This window comes from Lissotriton vulgaris, chromosome 6 (assembly GCF_964263255.1).
Source record: "Lissotriton vulgaris chromosome 6, aLisVul1.2, whole genome shotgun sequence".
Classification (NCBI taxonomy): domain Eukaryota; kingdom Metazoa; phylum Chordata; class Amphibia; order Caudata; family Salamandridae; genus Lissotriton; species Lissotriton vulgaris.
The window spans coordinates 1,726,917,443-1,726,934,730 of record NC_141694.1 but is presented as its reverse complement, the minus strand read 5'-3'; the positions used below and the strand labels follow the sequence as shown (position 1 = coordinate 1,726,934,730).

The 17,288-nt window shown below is 45.8% G+C and overlaps 1 protein-coding gene and 1 pseudogene across 2 annotated transcripts in view; one reads left to right on the top strand and one right to left on the bottom strand.

Moving 5' to 3' along the window:
- The window catches only part of DISP1 (dispatched RND transporter family member 1), a 729,704-nt gene that overhangs the window by 631,993 nt on the left and 80,423 nt on the right, over nucleotides 1-17,288 (bottom strand). The gene's annotated exons all lie outside the window — the stretch shown is intronic.
- LOC147709375 (proteasome subunit alpha type-1 pseudogene) lies at nucleotides 16,262-17,025 on the top strand (annotated as a pseudogene).

The window sequence follows — 17,288 nt, the reverse complement described above, 5'->3', positions numbered from 1 at the left end:
TAAAGAATTGAAATTGCAAAGCAAGCATAAAAGAGGACAGTACATAAAGAGCAACAGATAAAATGGCACAAATTACATTTTTTTAGGAAAAAAGCTAGGACACCAGCTGTGGTACGATGGATTCATACTTGCTGTTCTGGCGTCCAAGCTCCCACCAAGCCACCCACCTAATCCAAACATCAGAAACGTCCATGAACCAAAAATAACAGAACTTCAACTACCATTGCAGAATTCTCAAAGGGGGCGACTGTCAGGATACTAATAAACGGTGAAAAGGGAGTTTTTGGTGAAAGAGCCACATCCCATAGGACGTCCAGAAAGAACTAACCTCTTGATGGATGCCTCTTCTCCATAACAAGCTAGGGTCGGGGGCATTTTGTTTAGAACAAAGTATAGGACCCGAAAGTAGGGCCTCTATGTTGCTACCATTAACTTAAGAAGGGAACTTCATGAGCCACTGTGTCCTTTGACGCGGTGCACAACTGCCCCTTCTTGCCACAGACACACACACAGTTAAGCTACGAGTCATTTATGTTAAAGATGAGCCGTTCAGTTGTGTTCTAAGGCCTGATCCATCAAAGGACCTACATATTTATGAAAAACACAGCAAATTATATAAGTAACGGGTAAAGTTTGTTCTACCCAGTTTTAAGAATGGGAACATCCTCCTATGACATCTTGCAAAAGATTCACAAAATTCAAAGACTCACAAAATTCCCTGCAGTGAAAATCCTGTGCACAGTAGTCTCAAATTGACCATGCTACTACAGAAACGTTCATATGTTGATTAACGTTGTTTGTAACAGTGTGTTGAGAATAACTGCTGTTAACCCAAACTCTCTCTCCCGATAGCTCCCTGAGCAAGGTACACAAGCACAGGGGTGAAAGGTTGCACATTGGCACACCAGAAAGACCACAGCACTGACGCCCAATCATGATACATATGCCCTTCGTGGAAGCAGAGAATACAAGGGACAGTTGTGGTTTTTTTCTATTAACTTTATTTGCTTTTAGTTGTTTTCTGTACCTAATAAACCCATCGCTCAAAACTGAGGTTCATGGTTCATTTCTCTTTACAAGTGAACACATAAAGGTATGTATTTCGAAAACAAACTTGAAAAACAAGCTAAACATTATAAATCAAATTGATTTCATTTCATTAATTGTCCCTTAACAAACAGAAGGACCAGGAGCACTTCGCTTGGCATTAACAAGGCTTACCTATGCGAGAGTCCGTTTTTCTGACGACAGACATTTGCGCCACGCAGTATTTTCCAAATTGCAATGGCGCCTAGCATTAGAAAGTACGTCAAACTCTCACCAGATCACATGAAGGCAATTTTATCAAACTCTATGTGGGTGGCAGAGATATTATTTCTGTCTTTCTTGTCTGTGCAGCTTATTGGTGAAATACCTCCTAACACTGTTGCTTTGTTGTAAAACAAAGCTAAGAAGAAAAAGATGAGTTTTTCATCCTAACTGATAACAGGAACGACCGCCCTTTGAAGCTCACAACTGAAGAAAACAGAAGTTTTTGATTTTATTTTCCCAGATGAAAAAGCCAAACATGTTATTGATTTCGAAAGAAATGTACTTCGTAACAGATGCCCTACTGGACAAGAGCAAAAAACATCACGTTTATGAAGGGTTTGTTGAGACAGTGTTTTAGAAATAGACAAATCTGACCTCTTTGGACATTTGGTGTAAGAAACACTGACTAGAGGCATAAAGTAGAAGTCCCTGTTCTGTTGAAAATAAAGCATTAAACAAGACCAAAATTAAGCAGGACGCAACATATGAAGTTCATCATTCAATCAGCAACGCGTTTGAGCTCCAGGACTCAAGTGAGAGCCACGCGGAGGCGAGAGCAAGCCCATTAGTGCATTGGGGTGGTGCACTGTCAACAGTGGACCCATAGCAATGGATGCTTGACAGTGGCTCCATAGCGGTGAATCCCTGGTCGTCAAGGGACCCAGGGTATTGAACTTTACAGTTTAGGAGGAGCCGAATAGCTCCCAGACCAGCCTTTAACTGACCCAGCAGGAGGATGGTGCGAGGAACAAATTGGGATCACATAAATATGAATGGACTCAAACTCCCTGTGCTTCCTGTTGTCATGGGAACCCTGTTACTAAAAGGACAGCACCCTGAAGCAACCCAAAGAGGAAGCAAGGGGGTTTATAAAACCACAGTATCAGTAGGCTGTGGTCACACCATAGATGTGGATATCAGACTCCGGACCCGTAGATCCTTCTCTAGCACCAACCAGTAAATCAAAGTATGAATTTACCAAGCTGTGGGAGTGGGGATACAGCCTTTCATGTTTATTTTTTGCAGATTAGGGTTAGAAGAGTGCAACCTATATTACTGTGAAAGAGCAAGCTTTGTTTTTGTGCCTGCAGATAAAAAATATTTTTAAAAGTTCCTGTACATAACTTCACTTATTTTGCCTGGGTTTTTCATTCTTTGTCTTTAGGTATATCGTCCAAAGCTATCTCTATTTGGAGTTACTGACCAGGTGATTCTTTTCTCATTGTTTGCTTTAAAATGTTACCTTTCATATCGTTTGACGAACAGTGCTATCACTTTGTTCTTCCCTTTCAGGTGCAGCATAGCATTTAAGGTGGAAACATTCAGAGACAGGATGCTGGAGGCTTCTGAACAGCTGCTGGGGCAAGGTAACCGAACAACAACTGACCACCACCCTCGCCCTGAAACCCTCCCTGACCCCACCGACCCCGACACCGCCGCCTTCAACCTCAAACAATGGATCAACGACTGCGCCGACACCCTCGCTCCACTCAGGACCCCCGCCACCAACCACTCCAGCAAGAAGCGACATGGTTCACCAAAGACCTCCAAGCCTCCAAGCGCACCTGCCGAAAACTGGAAAAGAACTGGCTCTGCGAACAAACTCCAAACAGCTACACAGCCCACAAGAACGCCACCCGCAGACACCACCAGCTCATCAGAACCACCAAGAAGACCACTTTCAAGGGCCGCCTAGACAACAACGCACACAACAGCAAAGAGCTCTTCAACATCGTGAAAGAACTCTCCAACCCCGGCTCCAACACTAACGACATCCCCTCCCCTCAAGACCTGTGCGACTCACAGGCCAATTTCTTCCACCGCAGGATCGCCGACATCCTCAACAGCTTCAACACCACGACCCCCACATCCACCGCCGAGCCCACCAACCCTACGACCACCATGCGCATCAGCCGCCTGATCGCCTGGTCCAACGTCAGCGACGAAGACATCATCAAGACCATGAACTCCATCAACTCCGGATCCCCATCTGACCCAAGCCCACATCACATTTTCAACAAAGCCAGCACAGCCAGCGCCCCCCATCTCCAGAAGACGATCAACATCTCCTTCGAGACAGCAACCTTCCCGGAAAGCTGGAAGCACGCCTAGATCAACGCCTTATTGAAGAAACCCAAGGCAGACCCCAAGGACCTCAAGAATTTCCGGCCCATCTCCCTGCTCCCGTTCCCGGCGAAAGTCATAGAGAAAATAGTCAACAGACAACTGACCCGATACCTCGAAGACAACAACATTCTGGACCCATCCCAGTCAGGCTTCCGCAGCAATCACAGCACCGAAACCGCCCTCATCGCCACCACGGACTACATCAGAACCCTTATGGACAAAGGAGAAACAGCCGCCCTCATCCTCCTGGACCTCTCAGCCGCCTTCGACACGGTCTGCCACCGCACCTCAACAGCGCGCCTCCACGACGCCGGAATCCAACAGGAGGCCCTGGCCTGGACAACATCCTTCCTCTCCGGCAGAACACAGAGCGTCTGCCTCCCACCCTTCCGCTCCAAGACAACCAAGATCATCTGCGGTGTTCCGCAAGCATCCGCTCTCAGCCCAACGCTGTTCAATATCTACATGGCCCCTCTTGCCAACGTCGCCCGTCAGCACAGCCTCAACATCATCTCCTACGCCGACAACACCCAACTGATCATCTCCCTCACCGAAGACCCTCTCACCGCCAAAGCCAACCTCCATAGGGGAATGAAGGCCGTCGCAGAAAGGATGAAGGACAGCAGGCTGAAGCTGAACTCTGACAAGACAAATGTCCTCATCCTCGGTTCCACCCCCTCAGCCTGGGACGACTCCTGGTGGCCCACCTCACTGGGAACAGCCACAGCACCCACCGACCACGCATGCAACCTAGGGGTCATCCTCGACTCCACCCTCTCCATGACCAAGCAGGTCAACGCAGTCTCCTCATCCTGCTTCTACACCCTCCGAATGCTCCACAGGATCTTCAAGTGGATCCCCTCCGAAACTAGAAAAACCGTCACCCAGGCCCTCGTCACCAGCAGGCTGGACTACGGAAACGCCCTCTACGCAGGAACAACCACCAAGCTCCTGAGACGGCTGCAACGCATCCAGAACGCCTCGGCGTGACTGGTCCTTGACACCCCCTGACACAGCCACATCACCCCCCACCTGAGAAACCTACACTGGCTCCCCATCAACAAGAGGATAACCTTCAAGCTCCTCATCCACGCACACAAAGCCCTACACAACGCCGGACCATCATACCTCAACGAACGACTCCGCTTCTATACCCCCACCTGCAGCCTCCGCTCAGCCAGTCTCGCCCTCGCCACTGTCCCACGCATCCGGAAAACGACGGCCGGCGGCAGATCCTTCTCCCACCTCGCCGCCAAAACCTGGAACACCCTCCCAACCAACCTCCAACAAACCCAAGACCTGCTGACCTTCATAAGACTTCTCAAGACCTGGCGCTTCGATCAGTAGTGGCGTGCCCCCCTTCCCAGCGCCTTGAGACACTCATGGGTATGTAGTGCGCTTTACAAATTCTTTGATTGATTGATTGATTCTGAATGCTGGTCTAAGTACAGGATTTCTAGCCATTGCTGTTAGAACGCACAGGTTTGTTGCATGGACTGTGGGGAGCAGATGTTTCTTTATGCTGAAATCTGCTGTTGCAGACATCTTGGTCATGAAGCAGCAGGTTTTAGAACGTATGATACAAAACAGTACCACAAGAATATTGCAGGATTTGGGGTGGGTTGAGGTTCTTGTTGCTGTGCAACCTGATAATGGATTCTAGGTTCCCAAGGCACTGATCTGCCTCTCATAAATCAGCCAATCCTGCCATCAAGCCAGGATAAATGGGCACAACCCTGCATGCAAAGGATGGGCCCCGGAGATGCAACTCTCTGTTCACCTTGTGGTCGAAAGCCAGATTGCCTTTGGGGTACTCATTGCAACGTCTTGAGGTCCTTATGGCTAACTATACTAGCCACATAAAAGGAGGCAGCCCTCCTTTCGATCATGGTCACCTCGTAAAATGGATTAACAGGTAGAACGCACCAAGAATAGAAATGCAACCTAATTAGTCTTTCGCCCCCCCAAAAAAAAATCAACTAGCTTACTGGTCGGTGTAAACTTATACAGACTGTCAAAATGTAAATCCTTTAAAAACTCTACCGCCTTTACGCGAATGTTCATAAAATATCATTACTCTTTTGGAAGCACATAAATTACGAAGATGTAAATCATAAAATCTAAACAAAGTGAGTGTCCTGTAGTCCAAGAAGGCCAACTCCAGATATTCAGGATTTTCCCATAAGGCAAATTTACAAGCAATGAATAGAATCGTCACTCATTTACAAAGCCAATGATTACCCTGAAAATCTAACACGAATCCTCTTCGTCGCCTCGTGGACCTATGCTGGACACCCACGAAGTGGAACATAGTAGTTAATCTTGCGATTCATTACGACTACACGCGTGGCAGCGTCGGTGGGCTGCTACTCAAATGAGCACAGTAATATGGGCACGCAATGTAAACACACACGGCTTCTCCATGCTGCAGTCTCAGTGCAATGATGTAAGTGGAAAATGAGTAGTGACGTGCGTCAATGGGGCGCGCGCCCTCAACACGGAGACACGGTGTCGGATTCCAAGGGGCCCGGGAGCTGCCATTTTGAATGTGCTGCCATGTGCCACACTGAGCGCGTGTGCGTAAACCGAAGCCAGGCCCGCGCGCGCCGATGCCAGCACAGGACACTCAGTTCACAGCCTGCCAGGGACCATCAGATTGCGCTTCTGGTGACGACATGTGTTTTTCCTGGCATAATACTTGGTATTTGCAATCTCCAAACGTCCACAAAGGGCTTTGGAGTTGGCGCCCTGCGTTTTTTTTTCATTCTGTAAAAGTGCATCATTACAAACACTCAGATTTGAAACCGGGGACGAATCCAGACGTTTGCTTTCAAGCTCGATCTCTGCAGCATTAGGCCCGCTCCAGCGCACTCGGACATCTGGGTTGTGTTAGTCGTGCAACCGAAACGAAAACATTTTAATGGTTGATCTCCGAGTATTTTTAAGTTAATGTGCAACTTTGCTGGGAAGCTCTTTAAGTGGCGGTATCAGTTGCTTTTGGGCAGGCTGCCAGCTCCGAGGGCCGAGCAGACCCGGTGGATTCCAGAAATGTGGAAGCGGACCCGGCATATAACGTGGTGTCCGCGGAGACAAACATGACAACAGCGGAAAGCGATTAGACTCGTACTTGCGTACGTCACGTGAAAAATATTAAACATTTCGCGCACAGCTGGGCAGCAAGGCCCCAATGACAACAGTAAGTAATTCATCAAATTCGTGCTTTCACTTGCCCAAAACTCGACATGGTTATCAAGCACAACATTTCAACTGATGAGGTGAAAGAGTTCTCGCGCTCCCCAACCCCATCTTCAGGCGGAAGTCATTAGAGCTCTGCTGCTGGCCGGACGAGACTGGTACAACAGTCGACCAGGGCGCCCCGAAATCTGGAAAGGGCAGAGGCGCAAACATCAGACGGCCAGCCTCTCCTGGGCCTGACCGGATCGGCCGTCCACGTGCCTCTGGCTCCGAGATCACTGCACCCGGTCACGGGGGGATACAATTCAAGACTGGATGCACACAGCCACAGGTCCCCCAGAGCAACTCACCAGCATTACACCTATCCGCTCCTACCTGACAACCATGACCCAGCAGCTGTAGACGGAGACACAGACTGTTATCCTAGACTACAGGATCAGTGAACCCGACCACGCTGTCTTAAGGAGGAGGCTGAAAGCGCAGCAAAGTAGTATCGTAGCCAATGCATCGTTAGCCCTCTGTGGCTATACTCACTTTCCTTACAGACACAAGTCACTGCCCTATATACATGCTATATGGCTGCTCAAAACAAAGTTAACCATGGATATTTGCTTTTAAAATTGTAATTTAATAAATTTTATTTGCGAACTTTAATTAACCCATCACCCAAATTAACTTAAGCAAAGTTGACAAAAGTTCAAAACTCTAGATACAGGCAGAAAGCATATGTTTAATGAAAATGCAAGTGAAGAACACCAGCAAATAGTGTACCTTTCTACCTTACCAGCTGAAAGGCTCTTTGCAGTGGATCCAATGGCAATGCCCCCCCCCCTCTCCACATTCCTCTTAAGGACAAGATCTAATATCTCCTGTGGGATTGGCGCACCCAACCTCTACATCCAATATCTAGGAAGCCTGCACCTACCTGGGCGTAGCTAATGTAGAGGAAAAACGTAACATTTTAGGCAGATGGATTGAATGATCATGGGGTCTGAGCTAACGTCCCCCTCACCCGAGTTATTATAAACTATTAGCAATAGTACATTCAGACTCATGACTAGAAGATTTTTAATTTGTAGTACCCTGTAAGACTTGAATTCACTTTTCAGTAACATGTTAGTGTACTGCGAGGAGCAGGGCAGCTACAGAACACGCACAATTTAGGGCGTATGGCCACATATTTAGAAATCAACATATTTTATTATGTTAGAATTGCATTTTAGAACACGATTAAACGCTATTGAAATGCTCACTTTAGAATAGACTCACAAAAATGTGTGAATGCACCTTTCTAGAACAAATAAATAAATAAAACAAAAATGTATCACATTATAACTAATCTTGAAGTGAAAGATATTTAGAAATGCTTCATTTATAATTGTGAGTTTTTCAAAAATTTGCGCCAAGCAACTATACTTTACCCTGTGTGCAGTGACTAGGCCCAAAGCTTTCCTTTTCAACCTTAGCTCACAAAAAAGTATTCTGTGCAACGGCCTAGCACTGACGTCATCCTAGAAATGTTAGATCATTCCACTAGAAAAATAGACTTATTGCAACTGCAAAAAACAAATGGCTACATAGACTTAGAAATGTTGCTTCAAATTAACTTAATATATGTCTTCATATTTGCTGACTAGTCTTTGTCTCTGTGTTGAAACTTATAGTGCATCTTTTAGCTTGGCACATCAAACATTTAGTCTGAAACCAAGAAATACAGCAAAACTATACCCAAATCTGGAGAGTGGTGGTTAGTATTCTCTGCAAAGATGGAAGGAAAGTCCAGGAATGGAAAACCAAGTCCTAATGAAAACAGACAGATTCTTAAGTCGGAAGCTGGGGATTAGGAGACAACCAGACCTGCTAGGGTTCTAGTGAAGCTATCATTATGCGATCCTCTTACCAGAGGACCAACGCTACGAGGACAGAGACCATGAGAATGATTACTAGGAATATGAATAGAAGAAACAGGAGGAAGACGAGGGAAAACGGGAGGGCAAAGACCAGGAAGGCCAAAAGGACCAGAAGTGTGAGGACCATGGGAGTAGGAGTAGAAGGAGCAGCCTGTGAGGCAGAGGAGGGCCACTGAGAGTACAGTGAGGGTAAAAGGCAAGACCAGGAGATCAAAGAGGATGAGGAAGGTCATCTGAAGCAGTAGAACTGGCAGAGCCAAGACCACCAGGGGGACCAGGATCACTAGGAGTATCAAGAGTAGACGGACCATGAACAGTAGGAACAAGGCGAACATGAGAACCCTTTGAAGAACAATGATAACTGGGAGAATATGGAGGATGAGGGCCTCCAAGACGACCAGGAGGAAGACAAAACTGATCAAGGATTAGGAGGAGAACCTTACAGAAAAGCACAAAGAAGTAACTGGATAAAAAACCTGAAGGAGGATGAGGAGGCTCTAGATAAGCCGGATGGTCAGGACCCCCAGAAGGACCATGAACACTAGAAACAGGACCAATAGGAAGGAAAAAAACGGTCGGACCAAAACAAGGGCATAGAATAGGAAGACCAAGATGAAGACCATATATACAAGAACAAGAATCCCAGTGGACCAGATAAACCAACACAACTAGGAGAAGTAGGAGGATGACCAGTAAGAGGACCAGAGTGACAACAAGAAGGACTAGGAATGGAAAACCACAAAGGAGACTAGGAGAACCTGAAGATGACCACAAAGAAGATTAGAAGAAGACCAAAAGGATTAATGACCGGTTGATCAAGACCAAGGAGGATAAGACAAGGACTAGGATCATGAGAACCAGGATCACAAGAACCAGGACTCCAAGGAAAACTGAAATCAGAAAACCAGGAGGAACAGGAAATCCAAGACCAAAGAGGCCAAGACCAGGAGGACAAGTAGCCCCACCACATGAAGGATATTCTATGGCCACCAGGCCTTAGGGAAGGAAACCAGAGGACTTAAAGAACAAGCCCACCAGATTGCGCATGAGGAAATGACTACCTCACAGGACGTTGACCAGAAATAAGTACAAGCTGTGGAAATGTGTTTTTCTATTGTACATGGAATCCATTTTGTTTTACTCAGTTCTATGAAACCCAGTTAAAGTGCGACCTTAAAAATTAAATACATTACATTTTGTGAACTATTCTTTTTACAGTCACCTAGCTTGAAACCCAGTATGATGCAAGCTTTGCTCAATAGACAGCACTTGTGATTTTCAAAAGAATTCTAACTCAGCAAACAATGTTATTTCGATCAATCAACCAATCAGTACTTATAGAGCGCTACCAATCGCACGTGGGTGTATCCCTGGGCTGGTAAGCTGTGTTAGTCTAAGAGCCAATTCTGAAGCACCTTCCTGAAGGTGGTCAGCAATGGGGCAGGTTGTAAGGGGAGAGGGAGGGAGTTTGAGAATCTGGCGGTGAGATAAGAGAATGAGTGTCCTTCGGTCCGGGTGTGCGGAGCGAAGTTTCTCATGGGTTGGTGGAAGGTCAGACAGAGGTTTAAGTAGTGGGGCTGATGTTGTGGAGTGGCTTATAAACGTGGGTGAGGAGTTAGAAGTGGCATCTCTTCTGTATGGGGAGCCAGTAGAGGTCCTTCAGATGGGTGGAAATGTGTGACTTTTTGGGAAGGCCAAGGATGAGTCTGGCCGTTGTGTTCTGGATGGTTTGGAGTCTTTGTTGGAGTTCAGTCGAGGTGCCTGCATAGAGTGTGTTGCCGTAGTCTAGTTGGCTGGTGATTAGGGCTTGTGTGACTGTTTTCGTTGTGCTAGTGGGGAGCCATCTGAAAATCTTACGGAGTGGGCAGGTAGTGTGGAAGCAGGCAGAGGTGCCTGTGTTTATATGGCGTTTCAATGTGAGTTTGTTGTCCGGTATGAAACCTAGGTTGCATGCGTGGTCTTTGGGTAGGGGCTGGGTCTAAGTTTAGAGGGCCACCGGGAGTCGTTCCAGATGGTGGTGTCTCTGCCGAAGACCAGAACTTCAGTCTCGTCAGCGATTAATTTGAGGCAGCTGTCTCTCATCCATGTTGTGACATTTCGCATGCATTCATGTAAGTTGTCTTTCGTCGGAGTGGGTTCGCTGAATGAGAGAGGATGAGTTAGGTATCTTTGGCATAGGAGACTACGTTGATGTGGTGTGTTCTGAAGATGTCTGCAAGTGGAGTCATGTAGATGTTGAAGAGGGTGGGCTCAAGGAACATCCATGTGGTACTCCGCAGATGATGTGTTTGGAGGGCAAGGTGAATATGGGGGGGGGGGTTGAACTTTCTGGGTACGTCCTGGCAGGAATAACTTTCCACTTGAGTGTGTTGCTGTGGTTCTGACCCAGACATGGGTCCTAGGCTCACTATGCCACTGGAATCAAGCTATCCTGGCTGAAGAAATGTGAAACCCTGAAACCGGTCCTAGGATGCTTGTTTCCGGTCCAGGGATGACCTGGCTTGGCAGTTCAGGCAGGACTGTTCCCACGAGGCACAGGGTCAAGACTGATTTGCAAATGGCCAGATCTAAACTGGGGTAGCATGGTGAGCAAAAGAATGATGGATTTAACCCAGATCTCTTGACTGGAGGTGAATGTTTTGATTTTTTCTGCATTCTGTACATCAATTGTGTGTCGTTTGTGATTCTGATCTGGCAGAGTCTTTGGATGAGAGTGTGGTGGGAGACAGTGTCTAAGGCTGGGGAGAGGTCTTGGAGGATGAGGGCAGTCGTCTTGCCTCTGTCGAGTAGTGTTCGTAGGTCGTCTGTGGCTACGATCAAGTCTGTTTTAATGCTGTGATTGGCTCATAAGTCCGATTGAGATACATCAAGTAGGTTCTGTTTTTCCAGGTGGCTGGTCAGTTGAGTGTTTATGGCTTTTTCCAGGACTTTTGCTGGAAAGTGTAGGGGGAGATGGGACAGTAGTTCTGGAGGTCGGTGGGTCTGCTGACTGCTTCTTGAGCAGGATCTGATCTCTGCGTGCTCCCATGCTTCTAGGAAGGTGCTGGTGTTGATCACAGGATTCAGTATGGTGGTGAGCTGAGGGCTAATTTTGCTGTTTCCGAGGCTGAATATTCGGTGTGGGCAGGGGTCGTCGGGGGATCCCGTGTGGATGCATTTCATCAGTGATGGGGTGGCGGGCATGATTTGGTCCTATATTTCATTTATGGATGACATATTGCGGATTGGTTCTGTAGTTCACAATTTTAGAAATACCCAACTGTACAGTTGAGGCACGTGAGTCGCCATTATGTATTTGCTTATCATACACTTCTTCTGATTGGATATATATTTATATATAGCGAAATCTTGATTGACGATTACTGGACATGTGATGTACTAATCCACAATTTTCGAGAAAGCATCACGTACTTGATAATTTCGTGGATATTTAATGAAATGCCTGGTTACGCCTTTTGTAGTTTAGGCCAATAAAATATTCCAAGTAACTTCTGTTTTTGGACATTTGGTTGACAGTCAGATTGCTCCTGTGCCACGTTAAAATAAACCTTTATTTCTTTGCATGATCAGATGGCTTTTTCCTTTGATTATACTTAGGCTTCCACAAAGCCACACTATTAAGACGTGCTTTTAGCTAGAGACACCACTTCCCTTCTAAACATTTCTTAGCTATGCTTCTTCGTCCACGCCTCCTTTTGATATACTTCACCTTTTTCAGAGCAGCTAAAACACTCCCACATGTAGTTCAATGGGGGAGATACCTGCATCTTAGGGGAAAATCCAGCACAACCTTTTCAAATTCTTATTTATTGCATCTCATTACCATGACTGCACACCAGGTTTTCTAAATCCAAACTCCAAAAATAAAAAGGCTTTTCACCAAAGGTCAATACATACCCAGCCTTCCAAGAGGCCTGTCCCTCAGTGGTCCATGCAGTGAACATAAAGATGATATAGTTTGTGTCATGAAGAAGGCAAAAAGTAGCTTTGTGGAACCATTCCGAGATAATGAAACTTTTGGTGTCTTATACTGAACACACATACCTCACAGTTACCAGATTTTTAAAGGAAAATGTGTAGAGCAATAATGTATTTATTTTGAAGGTTTCATACAGCGCGAACAAGACACTTGCGGGTATCAGAGCGCTTTACAACAAATATAGTAAATAGATATATACCTACAAAATACTAATATACATTTTAGTCCAACAGTGTTGACTATTATAGCATAACAAACATTTACATGACTGGATCCAATAGTTCAAGTGAATTTGACCAAGAGAATCAATTTCACTTCTTTTTTGAAGCTGTGTTAGGGTTCGGTCTTGGTTTTTGGGGCAAAGCATTCCAAATCCTAGGGGCCATTCCTGAGACGGTGCGGTTATGAGTTTTCTTCTTGGAAAATCGTTGTGGTTTCAGTAGCAGGTTATAAGAACTCCTGGTGGTTCTGTTATTCAATCAATCAATCAATCAATCAAGGCACTTATAGAGCGCACTACATACCTGTTAGGGTCTCAAGGCTCAGGGGTGGGGGGGGGGGGGTGCTGCTACTGATCGAAGAGCAAGGTCTTGAGGAGTCTTCTAAAAGCCGGTAGGTCTTAGGTCTGCCGTAGGTTGGTGGGGAGGGTGTTCCAGGTCTTGGCGGCGAGGTGGGAGAAGGATCTGCTGCCGGCGGTCGTTCTTCAGATGCGGGGGACTGTGGCGAGGCCGGCGGATCAGAGCTGGTGGGTGGGGGTGTAGAAGCTGACTCGTCTGTTGAGGTATGCTGGGCCGGTGTACTAATTTCTCCGCAAGGTATCGTGGGGTTTCGTGATGCAGTGCCTTGTAGGTTATACAGGCGATTTTCAAGTATATTCTGGCTTCAAAGGGTAGCCAGTTATGGGCACGCAGGTCTGGGGAGATGTGACACCTTCCTTTGGAGCCTGTGATTAATCTGGCGGCTGCGTTGATTGTCGCTCTTAGAGGGGCTGTCATTGATCTGGGAAGGCCACAGAGAGCGGCACTCCCATATTCCACTCTGTGGATTACTAGAGCTTGGACTGCCCGTTTAAAGTCATTTGCGGGTATGAAGGGTTCTAGTCTTCTTTAGGTGTTCAATTGGAAATGTGCTCCTTTAGTTGCTACGCTGATGTACTTCTGCATATTTAGCTTATTGTCCACATAATAGAGCAGCTTTCCTCACTCCTTCAAGTAAAAGCAAAGGTCCCCCAGTTCAGCAGCCACGATCCATTCGACTAAACTTACCAGGGCACTCAAGATCGAGAAAACAGCAGGAATCCAGGCTTTATTCATATGTGCGAACACAAAAAAAATCATCTGTACTATGTCAGCCACATTATCAATGATCTTGGCCTTTCCCTGAAAACTTGGTGAGTACTGCCAGAACCAGGGTGGAGAACATTTTTCATGTGAGAAAGGGTCGAAACTAAATCCTGCCCGCCCATCACTTCTATCTTTCAACAGAAAGAAGAGCGGTGGGAATCCTTCATACATCCCTTCATCCACTGGCCTTTTGCCCTGAATATCTTAAAATACTAGGAAAAATGTATCCTTTTGAGGCAGGAATGTATTTCCTAATCGTACAAAGGCTATCCAGAACGGAAGTGAGCTTTTTCAAATTTTCTTCGAAGTCCAAATTAAAAAAAAGTGAAAGCAAGACAAGTGTTGCACAATAGACGTCAAACAGGCTGTAAGCCCTTCTGCCCAGCAGCCAGGAACGGCCTGATCCTTCTCACAGGAATGTGCCTCATCCCTAACAGAAAACAAATGTCTCCCCGCTTTGCCCCCTGGGTGCAGGGCAAACTGTGAGCGTGGGATACAGCGATGTACTCAACACTTTCTTGTCACGTCTGAAGGGATCTGAACCGCAACAACTGTGCACACAATAATTAATGGGTCGTCTAAATGAGAGAAAATGCCGTTTGTAAATAGTTGGTACACATGCTACTGTTTTCCAGAACCTCGCCTCTTTTTGCCTTCATTCTCAATCAAAACGCCGCATGCTTCGCTGATGCTCGAGAGGCAGTGCTTAATTAGTACAAAAATAAAAAATAATGAGTGCCAGGGCTTTCGTCAGAAGGGCACTGCAGCTTGCACTACACATAGCCCTTGCTATGCTGTCAACGGAAGAAATAACACAACTAGTAGCCATCAAGCTCCTACAAGTGTGAAAATTAAGACTATTTCAGGCCTTGAAAGCTATAAGAATGTCTTGGACATAAGGTAATAGTTATTTTTAATGTATATTGAATTAGTAATGGACTGTTCTTGAAGTTATTTCTAAATGTGTCAGACAGCACCACCTTGTGGCGGACTGTGAAAAGCGCTGGTGTTAAAAATTAAGTACCTCGGCCGAGTACCGGAAACCAGGGGCTTAAATTAAGCACTGCCGAGAGACTTCATACACGAAAACCTATAGTGTTGAGAACGTACCTCCACGTAATAAACGTGAACAAGCTTGCATCTTTGCTCGAAGTTTGCAGGATAGCTCAGAGGGATAAAATTTTAGGTCAAACTAAGTACTATCGACTTGGTTGTTGCACTAGTTCTAGAACACATCAACAGCCACATTACAGAGCCTTAGAAAAAATAATGCTGGCAATAAATAATTTTTTGCGCTCTTTGTTTTTACATGAAAGGCGGTGAAAAAATTTGCACAGAGCTGCACATGGCCATAGTCTTTTCGGACAATTATTTACAATGATTGATCTCACATTAACAGCGTGGATGACCGAGGGCAGCTCGCCTGTCAATCAAGAGAAGAGACAAAAGATGCGGAATCTTTGATGGCTGATGGCCCTAGTGCTTACAGGAACTCGAAATATTCCTTCAGTATTCCTGCTGCTCTCCAGTAGAGAAAAATAATAGAATCATGTTTCACATTAAATGTAAGATTTGAAGCTGCCACGTGCACCATTATAATGATAATAACATACATGCAAAGAGCTACACTGAACGACATTTTGTGAACCACACAGGAAATGGTCAATCTTTGCTTCACTGAGAAATGTACTGTAAGAAGGAAACCTGTGGTTATGCGCCTCATATGCAACAAATCTGTTGATTTCTTTGTGTGATTCAAAAGGACATCCCCCCTACTAAAACCGCAAGCATGCCTGGAATCGGTGAAATATTTAACACATTAAATGGAATAAATGTAAGAATTTGTTGTGAAGATCACATCACATGGTTTGACATTCTGTTGCAGGCAAGTGGTTTGCAGGACTCCTACAACAAACTAGGAGCTAGGCCTCTGGCTCTCGTGCTACATATTTTGTGAAGTCCGTTCACACAACCACACACACCCACATAGGGACGACAGCCCCATTGCTGTTCTAGCATGAGATTCCAACAACCGGCCAACATGCACACCAGTGCCATAAGCAGCAGTTGAGACAAGGGCAGGCCCGGCTGCTCCCGGGAAGCGGCAGTGGGGCAGGGGGAGAGGTTAAAAAAAAAAACACTTACCTGCCGGCCGGCCTACTGCCACCGCCTCTCTTCTGTACTCTTCTTGGCTTCTTCTCTGCAAAGGAAGCACCAAGCTACCAGGCTCCCCTGACCAATCACAACGCTGCAAAGCACGGTGTTCAGCCAGGAAATGGGAGGCTGGGCATGTTCTCCATGCAGGCTGCAATGCAGCCTGCATGGAGAACATGCAAAATACGCATGAATGTTTGGCCGGCCCCAGAGGGCAGGTCTCTACAGGAGTGATCGGCAGCATGTTTCACAACCAGTATGACAACAATGTGACTGTCTTGGGCCATCAGGGCCAAATTCATCAAATCGAATATGCCATTTCTGCGACTGTAGGACTGAAATCTAAAACCCATGCTGTTCTGGTAGCCCTAAAGCGAGCACAGTCTGAACTTGCCGCTCATCAGAAGAATATTCTCAATTCGAACAACCACATTGGCATCTCGATTGCTGTGTCTGACTGCAGATGACAGGGTCTTATGCAACTTCATGCGCCAAGAGTGTCTGGATTCACACTTTATTTCTAACCAGCATCTCGTCTAGTGTCGATCATTAGAAGCAAAATACAAATACAAATACCAATGGAAGAAGACCATTTGATGTGGGATTGATAGCTGGTTTTGACAACATGGGACCACATACTTTCCAAACATGCCCCTCTTCTAACTATTTTGACTGCAAAGCCATGTCTATAGGAGCTTGCTCCCAGTCCACTCACACTTATTTGGAGAGACACATGATGGAATTAGCTGAATGCAATCTGCATGAATTGGTAAAGCATGGTTTGCGTGTTTGAAGAGAAACCCTCCCAGCAGAACAGGACCTGACCACAAAGAATGTTTCCGTTGGCATCGTTGGTAAAGACATGGAATTTACAATCTATGATGATGATGATGATGATGATGATGTAGCCATATTCCTGGAAGGCCTTGAAGAAAGGCCACAAAAAAAGGTTGCACAACCAGCTGAACAAGTCGTAGAGAAGGCAGAGGAACCAATGGAACACTAATCTTTAGCCAGCAGGCGCGGTATCAGAAGAAAGTATCCTAGTGCAGACGACTAGTAAGTAAGTAAATCTTTATTCGGTTTTCAAAGTACATAAAAAACCATAAAAGGAGTTTCAACAATACATATCTTATCATATACAACCGCCAACTATTACTTTTACATTATAAAAAGGATGATTTACCCCTCATTAACATTTATAATACATTAAGACTTAAAAAAAAAGTTTAAACATATCAAGCGTTTTTAGGTTTATCTCGATTTTCC